Source organism: Rhipicephalus microplus, chromosome 7 (assembly GCF_043290135.1).
Source record: "Rhipicephalus microplus isolate Deutch F79 chromosome 7, USDA_Rmic, whole genome shotgun sequence".
NCBI classification, from domain to species: Eukaryota; Metazoa; Arthropoda; class Arachnida; order Ixodida; family Ixodidae; genus Rhipicephalus; species Rhipicephalus microplus.
In genome coordinates, this window is record NC_134706.1 from 48,670,994 (window position 1) to 48,683,257 (window position 12,264).

General features: G+C 45.9%; 1 protein-coding gene across 2 annotated transcripts in view; it reads left to right on the forward strand.

Annotated features, from left to right (window-relative positions):
- dimm (basic helix-loop-helix family member dimmed) overlaps positions 1–12,264 on the forward strand; it is a 505,350-nt gene that overhangs the window by 386,149 nt on the left and 106,937 nt on the right. For both annotated transcript variants that reach the window (XM_075869121.1, XM_075869123.1), the window contains one exon: positions 789–810. The gene's annotated coding sequence lies outside the window, so the exon portion shown is untranslated. The remainder of the gene's footprint in view (positions 1–788; positions 811–12,264) is intronic.

Genomic DNA, 12,264 nt, shown 5'->3' on the forward strand with positions numbered 1-12,264 from the left:
TAACGTTTGTGTAGTGCTACCACTGCATACGCGTCAGCCCGTTGACAGACAATCCTTTTTTTTTGTCTCTTTCTCTTCTGTTTTCCCTCTCTCTCTCTTATCTTTATACTCCCCATTCCCCCAGCGTAGGGTAGCAAATCAGGCATGTGCCTGGTTAACTTCGCCTCCTTCTCTCTTGTTGTTCTTGTCCCCCTCCATTTTTTCGTGTGCGGGTCTTTGGCTGAGCAAGTAGGGTGGTGCTGAAAGCTTTGTTTTATTTTGTACAAAATAGCGTATACATCCGCGCTTACGCGTCGAATCCCGGATGAAAAGACGGGACACGGGCGTGGGACTTTGTTTTTCAGCTCGGCTTATAGTGGTATTTCCGAGTCAGTCTCCTCTAAATCTCTCACGTCAGACGCTCAGCTGACAAAACAACGTTCGAAGCGTCGAACCCTTCCTCTCCCCCCCCCCCCCCCGATAAAAAAAAAACAAGTTAAGAAAGGTGGTGGAGACAACAACCCACATCGCGCACGTGTACATTACGCACCTGTGCATACCTCCACGTTTACCACGTTAGCAAAAATCGTCGCGTCTTCAAAAACCACGTCATCCGAAGAACCTATAGAGAAGGAGCGTCCACAGCTGTTTCACCGCGTACGTCATCCGCAGCTGTGCAAGTTTTTAATATTTTTTTCTTCATGTTTAAAGTGTATTCCGCAGTGCTGTCACAGTGTCGGGGCTCGATTGAATGCAGTTGTCTCCTCCATTTTGGCTTACTGTGCTTTTTTTTCTTTCTTTTTTTGTAGGCTCAAGACCGTGATCCTGTAGGTAAGTGCCATGCTTTATTTCGTGTTCAAGGATGATATTTTTTTTTTTTCTGCGGACGTTATTTCCTGAAAGTGAGGGTCATACGACCGCTATATTTTCACCTTACGAGTTCGAATGTTACTGGACATATTTAGAATGGCGCACGTGGGGTTAGCGTTAATTAACTACGGTACGCTATTTTCGTATATTTCCGTGGCTACCCAAGGAGATTGCTCATGACGCATGTGCAGTTGCAACAAATACTGACGTCGTTTGAATACGCTATTCGAAACTTACCAAACAACATTTTTTTTTCTTTAAACATGATAATGAATATTAACTTATATCAGTTAAACGTTCAGGCACAATAATGAAAACGCTGATATGATTTGAACATGCCATAGTTATGAAACCATCAGAGAGGACACGTAATAACAAGCACTTGTATTATAAGTGTCAATTACGACATGCGGTTACAACTGAGTGAGAACGCTATTATAACGCAGGGAGCTAGCGAAAATTAAAGCATACAAAATCACAGTCCGACAATTCGAAACTACAGCGTCATACAAATGTGCTATATCATACGCAAGTTTGTGTAAGCTTCAAACTTATGCAACCCGAAACCTACGAAACTCGAGAAATGATTGAAGGGGGAAAAAATCAATTTCTTCGGGAATGATAAATACTGTTCTTACAACAATGTCGTATGCAGACACATCCGCGCAGGCTGCACAGCCGAGACTCACACTATACAGCTGTTCAGTGGAGTGTCAAGGGTGGGGGGTAATGGATTTAGACATATTGTCTGCCCCTTCAGCTCACTGTCTGCGTCATTACTCCGTTCATTCCTGTTGCGCGGAAAAGAACTGCTGTTTCGCTGTGGTTATTTTCTGCGCGGCCCTACGTGGTGTGCTGCTGTTCCACCGCGGTAACATCCACATATCCACAACTGCATCCGCTATTGAATCATCGTTCGAGAGCTATATCGTTCTTTTTTTTTAGTTATTCGCTTTGTAGGCTTATCATATGTTCCTATCGTATGTGGTTACGTCTATAAAATTTTACGAGTACGTTCACCACTAGGGTTCCAGTTAGCAGCAACGTTGTTTTACTGTGACCTTGCGGCTGCGTAGGTTTGTAGCTGTAGGTTTGTAGGTTTGTTTGTCTTTTGTCCGTACAGGTGTTTATCTGTATTACTGTTACTTCGAACGTAAGCAACTACAGTTCAATTTGATAGACTAGACTGCTGTGCCGTTAATTCACCGCAGAGCACTAGTGTCATCGTTGGAGACATAGCTGCCAAGTGTTTCTCTTTTTTTGCGGTGAGGGAAAAATGCGAGCTACTGGAGAGAACGGAAGAAATGTGTTGCAGCTGTGCGATTCAACATTGCTAACCTTTTAGCGACTGAAGTTGGCCGTTCCGTATCTGTAAGGTGCAGAGCGGCTGTAGAGCTATCGCGCTGTGGCATGCCTGTACCAACACTGCGAAGCTTTTTCGTATTCATTTTACCATACTTTTTTTGAGAAAGGGAAGTTTGTGGTATACTTAGCTTGTACTTACACCAGTGCTGCCAACCTGCGCAGCCACTTTTTCCCCCTCTGCGGAGTAAAAAAATCCCTAGATTTCTCAAGATTTTCATGCGGAGCGGTTTTTCGAAGACTAATGTGTTTGTGCTCTGGAAAACGATTTCCAATTTCGATTTTATAATATAATGGTGCATGAGTTTAAAAATATCACTAAAGTCACCCTGTTAAAGGTGAAAAAAAGATGCAGTACAAATTTAAAAGCTTTAAACAACATTTTCTTTGATGAATTCACATGGGGGGGGGGGGACATGTAGTATCGCAGTATTTCTTACAAATCACCAAGAAAGAAGCATTGCATATACGCCGAAGAAACGATAAATTATCAAAATAGTATTTAGGAACACTGCTAGCTCTTCAATGCAAAACTCAAAAATCTTACACTACGATACAGTGCTCTTGTAATAGCATGCAAGTGACAAGATAATAATAATAATAATAATAATAATAATAATAATAATAATAATAATAATAATAATAATAATAATAATAATAATAATAATAATAATAATAATAATAATAACCGGTACGAGCATAAAAAGTGCAGTACGTGAAATGTTCTGGCGAGCACGATATAAAAATTCATCAATTCTGCTATTTCGCAATTTCTGTTCTTATTTTGCAAGTGTCCTGCAGAAAATTCTTGGTGGTGTTCGTGTGAAACATGGAGTGATGAACGCTTACGTACCTTTAAACAATGTCTTGAAAAACGCACTCTCAAGCATTGTCATGATATCTGATACAGGATATTGTGACGAAAAATAGTTTAACCACGAGAGCATATTATGCCGTGTGGCAGTTCATCCCTCGCAACCTTCTAAATGGTTACGAAAGGATATGTTTATTGCAAATGTTGACTGCCATATATTCGTTTAAAATATATCCTCGCAGTCCTCCACCAGCCACTTTTTTTTCTTAGATTTTTTTTTTCAGCTGTGCAAATAACCGCATACATGCAACCTACTGCTCTGGCCGCGGTTTTCAAAGAAGCCTTGGTGACCTTGGCGGAGCCACATGGCTCAACCGGGCAGATCACTAGCAACGTGACAGCATTCGCAATGAAGGGAAGCCGATAACAAAAGAACAACAAAGCAAAAAAATAAATAACGCCGCGGGTGAAAGGCGAGAAAATGGGGGGCTAATTGGTGTAAACAAAAATTTATTCTTAGTGGGCTCGAGAGAGAGCACGTTTTATTTTGTTTGAACCGGGATTCTGGCAATAAACGTCGCACACGGACCGCACAGAATGAACCGCAAAGAAGTTGGGGAGGGGAGAGCGCGGACACAGCATTGGGGACGGAGACCAGCCCTGTTGCCCCCTTGCAGCCCTTGGAACCGCTAATGATGGCACAGAGCATTTGGGTTAGTGTAGAGGGGCTACAAAAGAGAAAAGGTGGAAGAAGAAACAAAAAAAGAGGTTGTGGGCGGGAGGTCTCTCTGTCGATTTGCTTGCTTCACGTGGAAGCGAAAAATTTTCCTAGATGTTGGCAAATTTCTTTTTTCCCCTATAAGCACAACAAAGAAATTGCAGCATATCCACGGAGTGAATGGTGGAGAGTGTGTGAACCATTCGTCCGTCCATTCGTTCTTGCTTCATTCCGTCCATGCGTCTATCTGTGTGACCGTCAATGCGTCCATCCGCCCGTCCGTGCGTGCGTCTGTTTGTGCGTCCGCACGTTCATCTGTGCGTCCGTCCCTGCTTTCGTCCATGCATCCGCTCCTGCGTCCGTCCATGCGTCCATCCGTCCGTGCAGCCATCCGTGCCTCCGTCCATGCATCTGTCTGTGTGTCCATTCGTCCACCTATTCAACACTGCAAGTACCACCATCTCGCATGTTTTCATCATATATTCCTCATATAGAAGCACCGACATCCAGCGGACATTCCAAGGACTAAACGAGAGGTGGCGCACGCACACTTTCTTACGGCTTGCGCTTCGTGTCTACTTCCCACCTTTAACCACCTCGAGTTCATGGTATATACTAGTCCACTGTATTCATGGCACTGCGGCCACGCGCTCGCTAAACCTTTCTAAAACAAATGAGGTTATGCCCAGCGAGTATAACGTAGGTACCCTTTCTTGTAAGATAGTGCTCAATGTACATGCCAATAGCTGCTAAGGGGGAACGAGAGACAGGAGAATTCGGCTTTTACTTTCTTACGGCTTGCGCTTCGGGTCTACTTCCGGCACCACCCACCGGCACCACCTTGGAAGTCAAAATGGAAGTCAATCTCCCACCGGCACCACCTTGGAGGTCAAAATGTAACAATTGTTACACGCTACGACTCTGCGAGGGACGAACGGGTGTCATTATAAGGAGCTTCGCCTCATAAATCCCATAGATCTAGGGAAATTTTCCTACATTTGACAGCACTGACTGACACAAACAAAAAATTGAAAACAAGTAAAGACAGTGTATACAATTGAATATGTGTTTAGAAAAAGTGGTTAATGATTTAGAGCACTAGGTGCTCTACTATGCCGTCCCTGCCTGCAGTATATTTTTATGCTGTGTGTTTAGAATAGGTGGTGTACGATTTAGAGTACTAGGTACTCCACTATGGGAGAGCAATAAGCCACCCCGACACTTGTGTACAATTGAGACAGGGAAGTTTACTGCAAACCCGTAACAACAGTGTGTGTGTTTAGAAAAAGTTTTTTTAACAATTTAGAGTACGAAACACTCTACTATGGGAGAGCTGAAAGCCGTCCCGTGCACCTCTGACGGACGCAAAACAAGTTACATCGTGGAAACACTGGAATCGAAGTGCCTTGTTTTGTTTAGAAAAAGTTTATTTACAGCATGCACAGAACACAAAGGCTTCATACCATTCCAGTAACAGGGCACATACACTTCGGCACATCTATATCTCACGACTAACATCACTACGTTACAGTGAAGACATTTGCTCTAATATACATGATTATGTTGGCATACATGTACACAAAAATTTAATGTGATATCACAATACAAGGGTATAACGATACAATAGATCAAAATGAAACACAATTTGTAACAAATGAAATCATATATAACAACTCAACGGGCGCTGCTTAGCACCAAGTTGGTCGAAAAATGAGTTGTATCCTTTCGTGTTCCACCTTTACGAAAGGGCACGACCAGTGCCTTGTGCTCAGAAAATGTGTTTAATGATTTAGAGTACATCGTACTCTACTATGGGAGAGCATAGAGCCGTCCCGTGTGCCACTTGATTAGCAGCGTTTTATTTTTGTTTAGAAAAAGTTTATTTACAGCATGTACAGAACACAAAGCTTCATACCATTCCAGTAACAGGGCACATACACTTCGGCACATCTATATTTCACGACTAACATCACTACGTTACAGTGAAGACATTTGCTCTAATATACATGATTATGTGGCATACATGTACACAAAAATTCAATGTGATTCACGATACAAGGGTATAACGATACAATAGATCCAAATGAAACACAATTTGTAACAAATGAAATCATATATAACAACTCAACGGGCGCTGCTTGGCACCAAGTTGGTCGAAAATGAGTTGTATCCTTTCGTGTTCCACCTTGACGAAAGGGCACGACCAATGCCGCAGAAACTCTTGCTCCCCGAGGAAGAAAAGCTCTTCGAAGAGGAACGCGAGGATCTCTCGTCTCATTCTCCCCAGTATCGGCCACAAAGCACGCCGGCGGCAATTGGCAGCTACGGCCTCACATCGGTTTCTCCAAAGGCTGAACAGCCCCGCAACTATTAAGAGAGCGGAGAAGTGGCTACGCGAAAAACGGCCGTTGGACACGAAAGTTCGCACACCCTGTCCCCGAAAACCAGCATTAACCGCTCGCCAAAAAAGGCGGGAAACCACACATTCAAACGTCGCATGTCGATTGGTCTCTACCATGACGCAGTTGGGGCAAGTGGAAGTGCGAACTAGCTGCCATCGCTGCAATCGATCTCGCGTGGGGAGTTTTCAGGAGTTTCAGATGGCGGTGGTGGTGGCGCGAGTGGATCAAGGCAGCGCTGGCGACTACACAAAAATGTCTCCCCCAAAGTTGTGCAAGCTCTGTGCCAATTTGTAGGCACTGTTTTTCAATGACTGCTACTCTCTCTCTGTTTAATTTGTCGGTAATCAGCCGTTTTTGATGAGTGAATTCGATCTTTTATCAAAGTCACTTGTTTTACGTGGCCACATTCCATTTTCGCGTTGATATGAAGGCCTGACTGTCGTCGTATCCAGTAGTAATTAAAGCGTCGCGCCGATAAGCACATGCACGAAGGTGCACTTGATCCTCGGCATGGAGGAACGATACAGCTTGGAGGGGGCATAGGGCAAGGTTTCCTGAATCCGCCACTTTCACGATTCCGTTGTGCATGCACTTGTCCCCTAGCGGGAAAGTCGCGAAACTCCTCCTGATCTCGGAAGCCATGGTTTTAGAAATGCCACTTCTCCCGACTCCTACCAAAGCCCTACCAAAATGCCAAAAGGCAGCACAGAAAAATAAAAAAAACAAAGTAGATTGTTTTTTTTTCTATCCTGTATTTGCTAAATGACGTGGCGCGTTTTTGTTGCGGGTCGCGTCACAACGACACATCATGTTGTGCCTACTAAGTAGCCGTACAACCAGGCAGAACGCAGTTATTAGCAATTAAACAAACAGCTCGGATACTTTCAATCGTGTGACTATCTGTTTCAGAACAGCAGGCATGAAAGCCGGTGGTTTATTACGCTTACTCACGCACACACACACGCACGCTCGCTCGCACGCACAAACGCACAAGTGGACACACACAAACGCGCGCACGCGCGCATTCCAGTCAGTGTTTTAGCGCGAATGAAACTCCGAAGCGCGAATTAGCTCGAGTAACTCCGCGAAATTTCGTAACAGCATTAGCTATTTCGTTTCTCACGCTAAGCCCCTCATTTAGTTGTGTCCATTTTCTCGCTTTATTTTGATGGCACAATCGCAATTAGCGACAAGGTCAAACTGCTGACAAGTAACCACCTGGCTCCTTGAAAGCGCTCGCGATAATTAACAAAGCAACAACTGAGTCGTCTTCAATTCTGGTGTCTCTCGTTTTTATTTCATTGTCTATTTATAGGTTTGTCATAAGTTTTCGTTCGTAATGCGAGTTACATAACTCAGTTAGCGAGTGTTGTCGCCACGTTATTTCACTTTAACGCCAACCTTAGCGTTTCGTGTTAACTTGATGAGCTATGGGCTGAGCACTGCGTGTAGCTTCCTGCAAAAGTGTTTTTTTTTTTTGTTACAAGTTTGATTGTGGCAGCTGCCACAGCTGTTTTTCGCACATGCACTCCTGCTTTTTTTGCGCTTTGTTTCCTGCCGCTCTATTCCTGCTTTATGCCTAGTTCACACTGAAACATCCGCTTTTACAGCGACCGAAATTCCCCTGCCGCCGAAACGCAACGTCGTTTGCACTGGACGCGCCCCGCGCCGCCGAATATGCCATCTACTATACGGGCCTAACGCGGGATGGATGCGCTGTCACCCAGTTGTTGTCGCGGCTCGCAAACGCTACTACGCTATCCGGTGGTGTATACTTCGGCGATTCTCGTACGCAAGAAGCAAGAAAAGACAGTACTGCTTACTTTGCTGGGAAGTGGCTGTGTTGTAATGCGCGAAGAGCAGAAAAACCACCGACGCCAGCGGCGTTGGTGGGTTCCTTTCGCTCTGCAAGACCGCAACAAGCTTGGTCGCGCCAACAGCAAGCTCGCTCACCTCTTTCACGAAATACGGAGGCGAAGTAGGCACAGAGTAGGTTAAACTCCCGTTGGTTTCAACATTCAGTTACGTGCACTGCGCCATAACAAGTGAGTAGGGCTTGGCCGCCATTTTTCAAAATTCCTTGACTAGCGCTCCTATTGGTCCGCGGTGACCGATTCGGCGGCAGACGCCGCAAAAATCGGTCCGAGAGCGATCGGCGCGGAGAGGGCCCTTTCGGCGGATCTCGCCGCCGCTGAACCGGATTCGGAGCACTTTCGGCGGCCGGAATGCTCAGTGTGAACGCGGCCTTATTCCCCTCCGCGGTGGTCTAGTGGCTAACGTACTCGGCTGCTGACCCGCAGGTCGCGGGATCGAATCGCAGCGGCGGCTGCATTTTTGGCGGAGGCGAAAATGCTGTAGGTCTGTGTGCTCAAATTTTGGCGCACGTTAAATAACCCCGGGTGGTCGAAATTTTTGAAACCCGCCACTACCGCGTCTCTCGCAATCATATGGTGGTTTTGGGACGTGAAATCTTTCATATCAATCAAATCAATCAAGATTGCGAGATGAAAAAGAAGGCCGAGAGGTTAACCAGATATTAACCTGCGTTTCACTACCCATCACAGGTGGGAGAAATAGGGGCAAGAATTAGGGTGCAGGGAGGGGGAGAGGGAAAAAGAGAAGAGAGAAAAACACGTACACCAAGTATCAAACACACACATGCAAAGGAAGGGCATTCTGGCTACAATCGGTCAGAGAGGTCGGTCGATCGCAAAAAGCGCAGTAACATTTTGAGGGCTCTCTTCTGGGACGTTGCGTCCTGCCGATGGTATAAAATTGTTTCCTACGACAAAAGTTTGTTATCTAATTTGTTGAGTGCGCTGAAAAGGCATAGTCTGTGTGCACTTTATCCTAAGCAGTCACAAAAGAAATGTCTGATAGTTTCTTCGGTGGCAGTGACCACAGGCTGTGGTGGTCAGCCATCCCGTTTCGGAAAGCGGAGGCGTTGATAAACTAAGCGCCAACCGCAGCCTAAAAAAAAAAAAAAGACTTGGCTATGGTTGCGCATTGCACAACTACAATGTCGTATACAATCTCTTGTGACGCTGATACAGCTGAAGTATTGCCTAGAGACGCGTTGGTATGACCTCATACGTGACGTTTCTTCTAAGGTCACGTGATCCAATCTGCTCAATTAGAAATATACGGCCGCTGTCCGCTCATATGAATGGTAACTGGTATCGACATTGTACTCCCTTGGTCTTTTTAAATGTTGGTGTTATAGTAAATTGATCCAGTCTGCACCGGCAGCCTAAAGTGGATACTTGCGTTAACGGAACTCTGTTGTCGAGACCAGCGTCCACTAAAGCATGATTAATTGCGTTGTTTGTTGCGGAGAACGCCTGCCGTATCTGTATATGTTACACCACGCCGGCAGTGTGTCTTTCGTCACACGGACGTCACAAGTACGGGCTTGGTTTTCAAAAGCGTGACGACATTGGTCTACGTCGCTATGCGATGGACCCCCCGCAGCCCGTCGTATACATTATATAGGTCATATAATACGTTCCACCTCCTAGAGAAATCTTTAAAAAATAAAAGTGTGTGTGTGTGTGTGCGTGCGTGTGTGTGTGTGTGTGTGTGTATGTGTGTGTGTGTGTGTGTGTGTATGTGTGCGCGTGTGTGCGTGTGTGTGTGCGTGTGCGTGTGCGTAGGTATATATGTATAGCAACTGTGGGCTCCAGCCTTAAAGCAGAGTGGTCTCCGGTCATACCGTCGAATTTTTTTTCTTGTACTGCGCTTGCCCCGTATGTTACTCCTGCGTGTATGTTCCCACACCGGGCTGATTACAATACCTATGCTGAGACCTTCCACGTTTCACGCACATAACCACTACGATTCTCGTACGCCGTTCCTAATTAAACACGTGCTCTCCCCGACCAAACGAAAGCCCGACGAGGTGCCTCATGTTGACAGACATGATGACTGATGCGATGTGGTGCAAACAGCAACGTCTTGTGCGCTGACATTCCTGACGTCCGCGTGATGGATAGGGAAAAGGTCAGAGTGTCCTCGCTTCGCTCGGTCGCTTGCTGAACGAGAGGGCGTAACGGTCAGCTGCATGGACAACGGCTTACCAGCGGTGCAAACAGGAAGATGAGGGTGGATGTTCAACACCTGCCCCGATATTTCCCGGGGCATTTGGGCGGCGCTGCGTTTCTTGCAGATTATTTCCTCGGTTCGTTTGCGGTCGTGCTGCCGTTCTGTTATGAAGTATGCGACCAACTGACTTAAGTTTCAATCTTGCATGTGTGTATATGTGTGCACTCACTTGCTAACCGAAGTTGTGCAGGATTGTTGCAATGTGCGTATTCAGTGTTGCATTTGCGTTGTGTCAAGTTCCGAGGTTTCCTTCCCCTTTTCAATTCATTTTTTTAAACAGCTGTTATTTTGCCCAGTCGAGCAACTTCTGTTTTCGCATGTATGACAACAGTATAGATAAATAAATTAAAAAATATACCCAAGCACACATACAAAGCCATGCACGAACATACATAAAGTGGTTTAAACTCTCCCTCACCCTCAACTTCCGTGAAAAAAAGTCTGGCTCGGCCCTTGGGCGTAGCAAAAAGTCTACATTCATCCCACGTTCGCCTTGTAATGTTTCGAACCTTAGTTACAAGCAAAAAAAAAAAAATATCGCCAAGCCTGCGTGGAACGCGCAGCACTGTCACAGCGAAAGCTCGACGAGAGGTCTTTTTGAGCCTTTTCTAAACACTGTATTGCTAAATGCTAGACGCTGCTAGAAGCACACTTGCTGGGTACCCACTACGCCATAATTATTCATAATTTCTGTCTAGTGGGCTGGCATTCACTATGCTATCCAGCGTCATTCTTCGGAGAAGCGTGGTATCCGCTAAACACTCGCAACGAATAGTGTGCGAATTTCGTGCTTCCCGCAGTGGCTGACCACGATGAAGATTTACGCTTGAAGTGGGTGTGTGCCAGAGTTAATAGGCGATGAAAAACAAGCTTTTGTGACGGGATGCAGCTTTGGACGACCCGCCCGTCACGCAATTGGCATTGTGTGGCGCCTGGTTGTTACTTTGCTGTTCTAAAACGGCTTTATTACTTTCCCGACGCCAAGCCTGGGTTAGGCACGTTTGCGAACGAGTCCCAAGCACTGGCGTGGCTCAGCGGTAGAATTCTGGACTGACACGCAGTGTATCTGGGTTCGAACCCGACTATGCTTTTAGATGTCTTATCAGAGTTTTTTTTTCTTATTTTGCGCGATAGTGTTTATGGACACCGGGAGTGGCAGCGGCGGCGGTGGACAACTGTGGCGCCGCGCGTGACCAGTGTTCTGATCTGATAAGAGTTTTCACTGTAAAAGGATCGCCAACTCTCGAATAAATCTCACGCGTGAAATGCGCCCGGGTCTGTTCAAGAAACCAAGCGTCGATTTCAACAGGGGAGGCAAATGCAGCAGAAGAGTTCATTCAAGTGTCCCTTAACCACCACGAGGTCGAGATATAGTTGTGACGTTTCGTACGTACACTGGATCTTCGACGAATGCGTGGCCGCGATAATTTCTCGAATTGGTGCCGCAATACCGGAGTTACACGCCCTTGGTGATGCGAAAAAGCCAATCGCTCGTTTCACTATTCACTTTGCTACGCTCCGTTTGTCGACTCGTTTCTGTGCCTGGCCTCGCGGGATCAAATCCCGGCTGTGGCGGCTGCATTTCCGATGGAGGCGGAAATGTTGTAGGCCCGTGTACTCAGATTTGGGTGCACGTTAAAGAACCCCAGGTGGTCAAAATTTCCGGAGCCCTCCACTACGGCGTCTTTCATAATCAAATAGTGGTTTTGAGACGTTAAACCCCACAAATCAATCAATCAATTCTGTGCCTGGCCGAGTGCTCCCTCCTCACAGTGCCAGGAGTAAAAGTGGGTAGTGGCTATGCCTGCTTGCAGACAAACAGATTCTTTCCACTGCTGACAAGAACAGATTGTATCAGTGATGTCACGACTAATTCTGAGAACCCCGAAAGGCCCCAAAAGGGGGCTTTTTTTATATTTTGGCGTGGCCGTGACGCGCAGCTCTGCCGCGTTTTACGCTGATGTTTGTTACAGCATTATGACCATGATGTGTGTGTTTGAAATGTAATGAAAAATAAT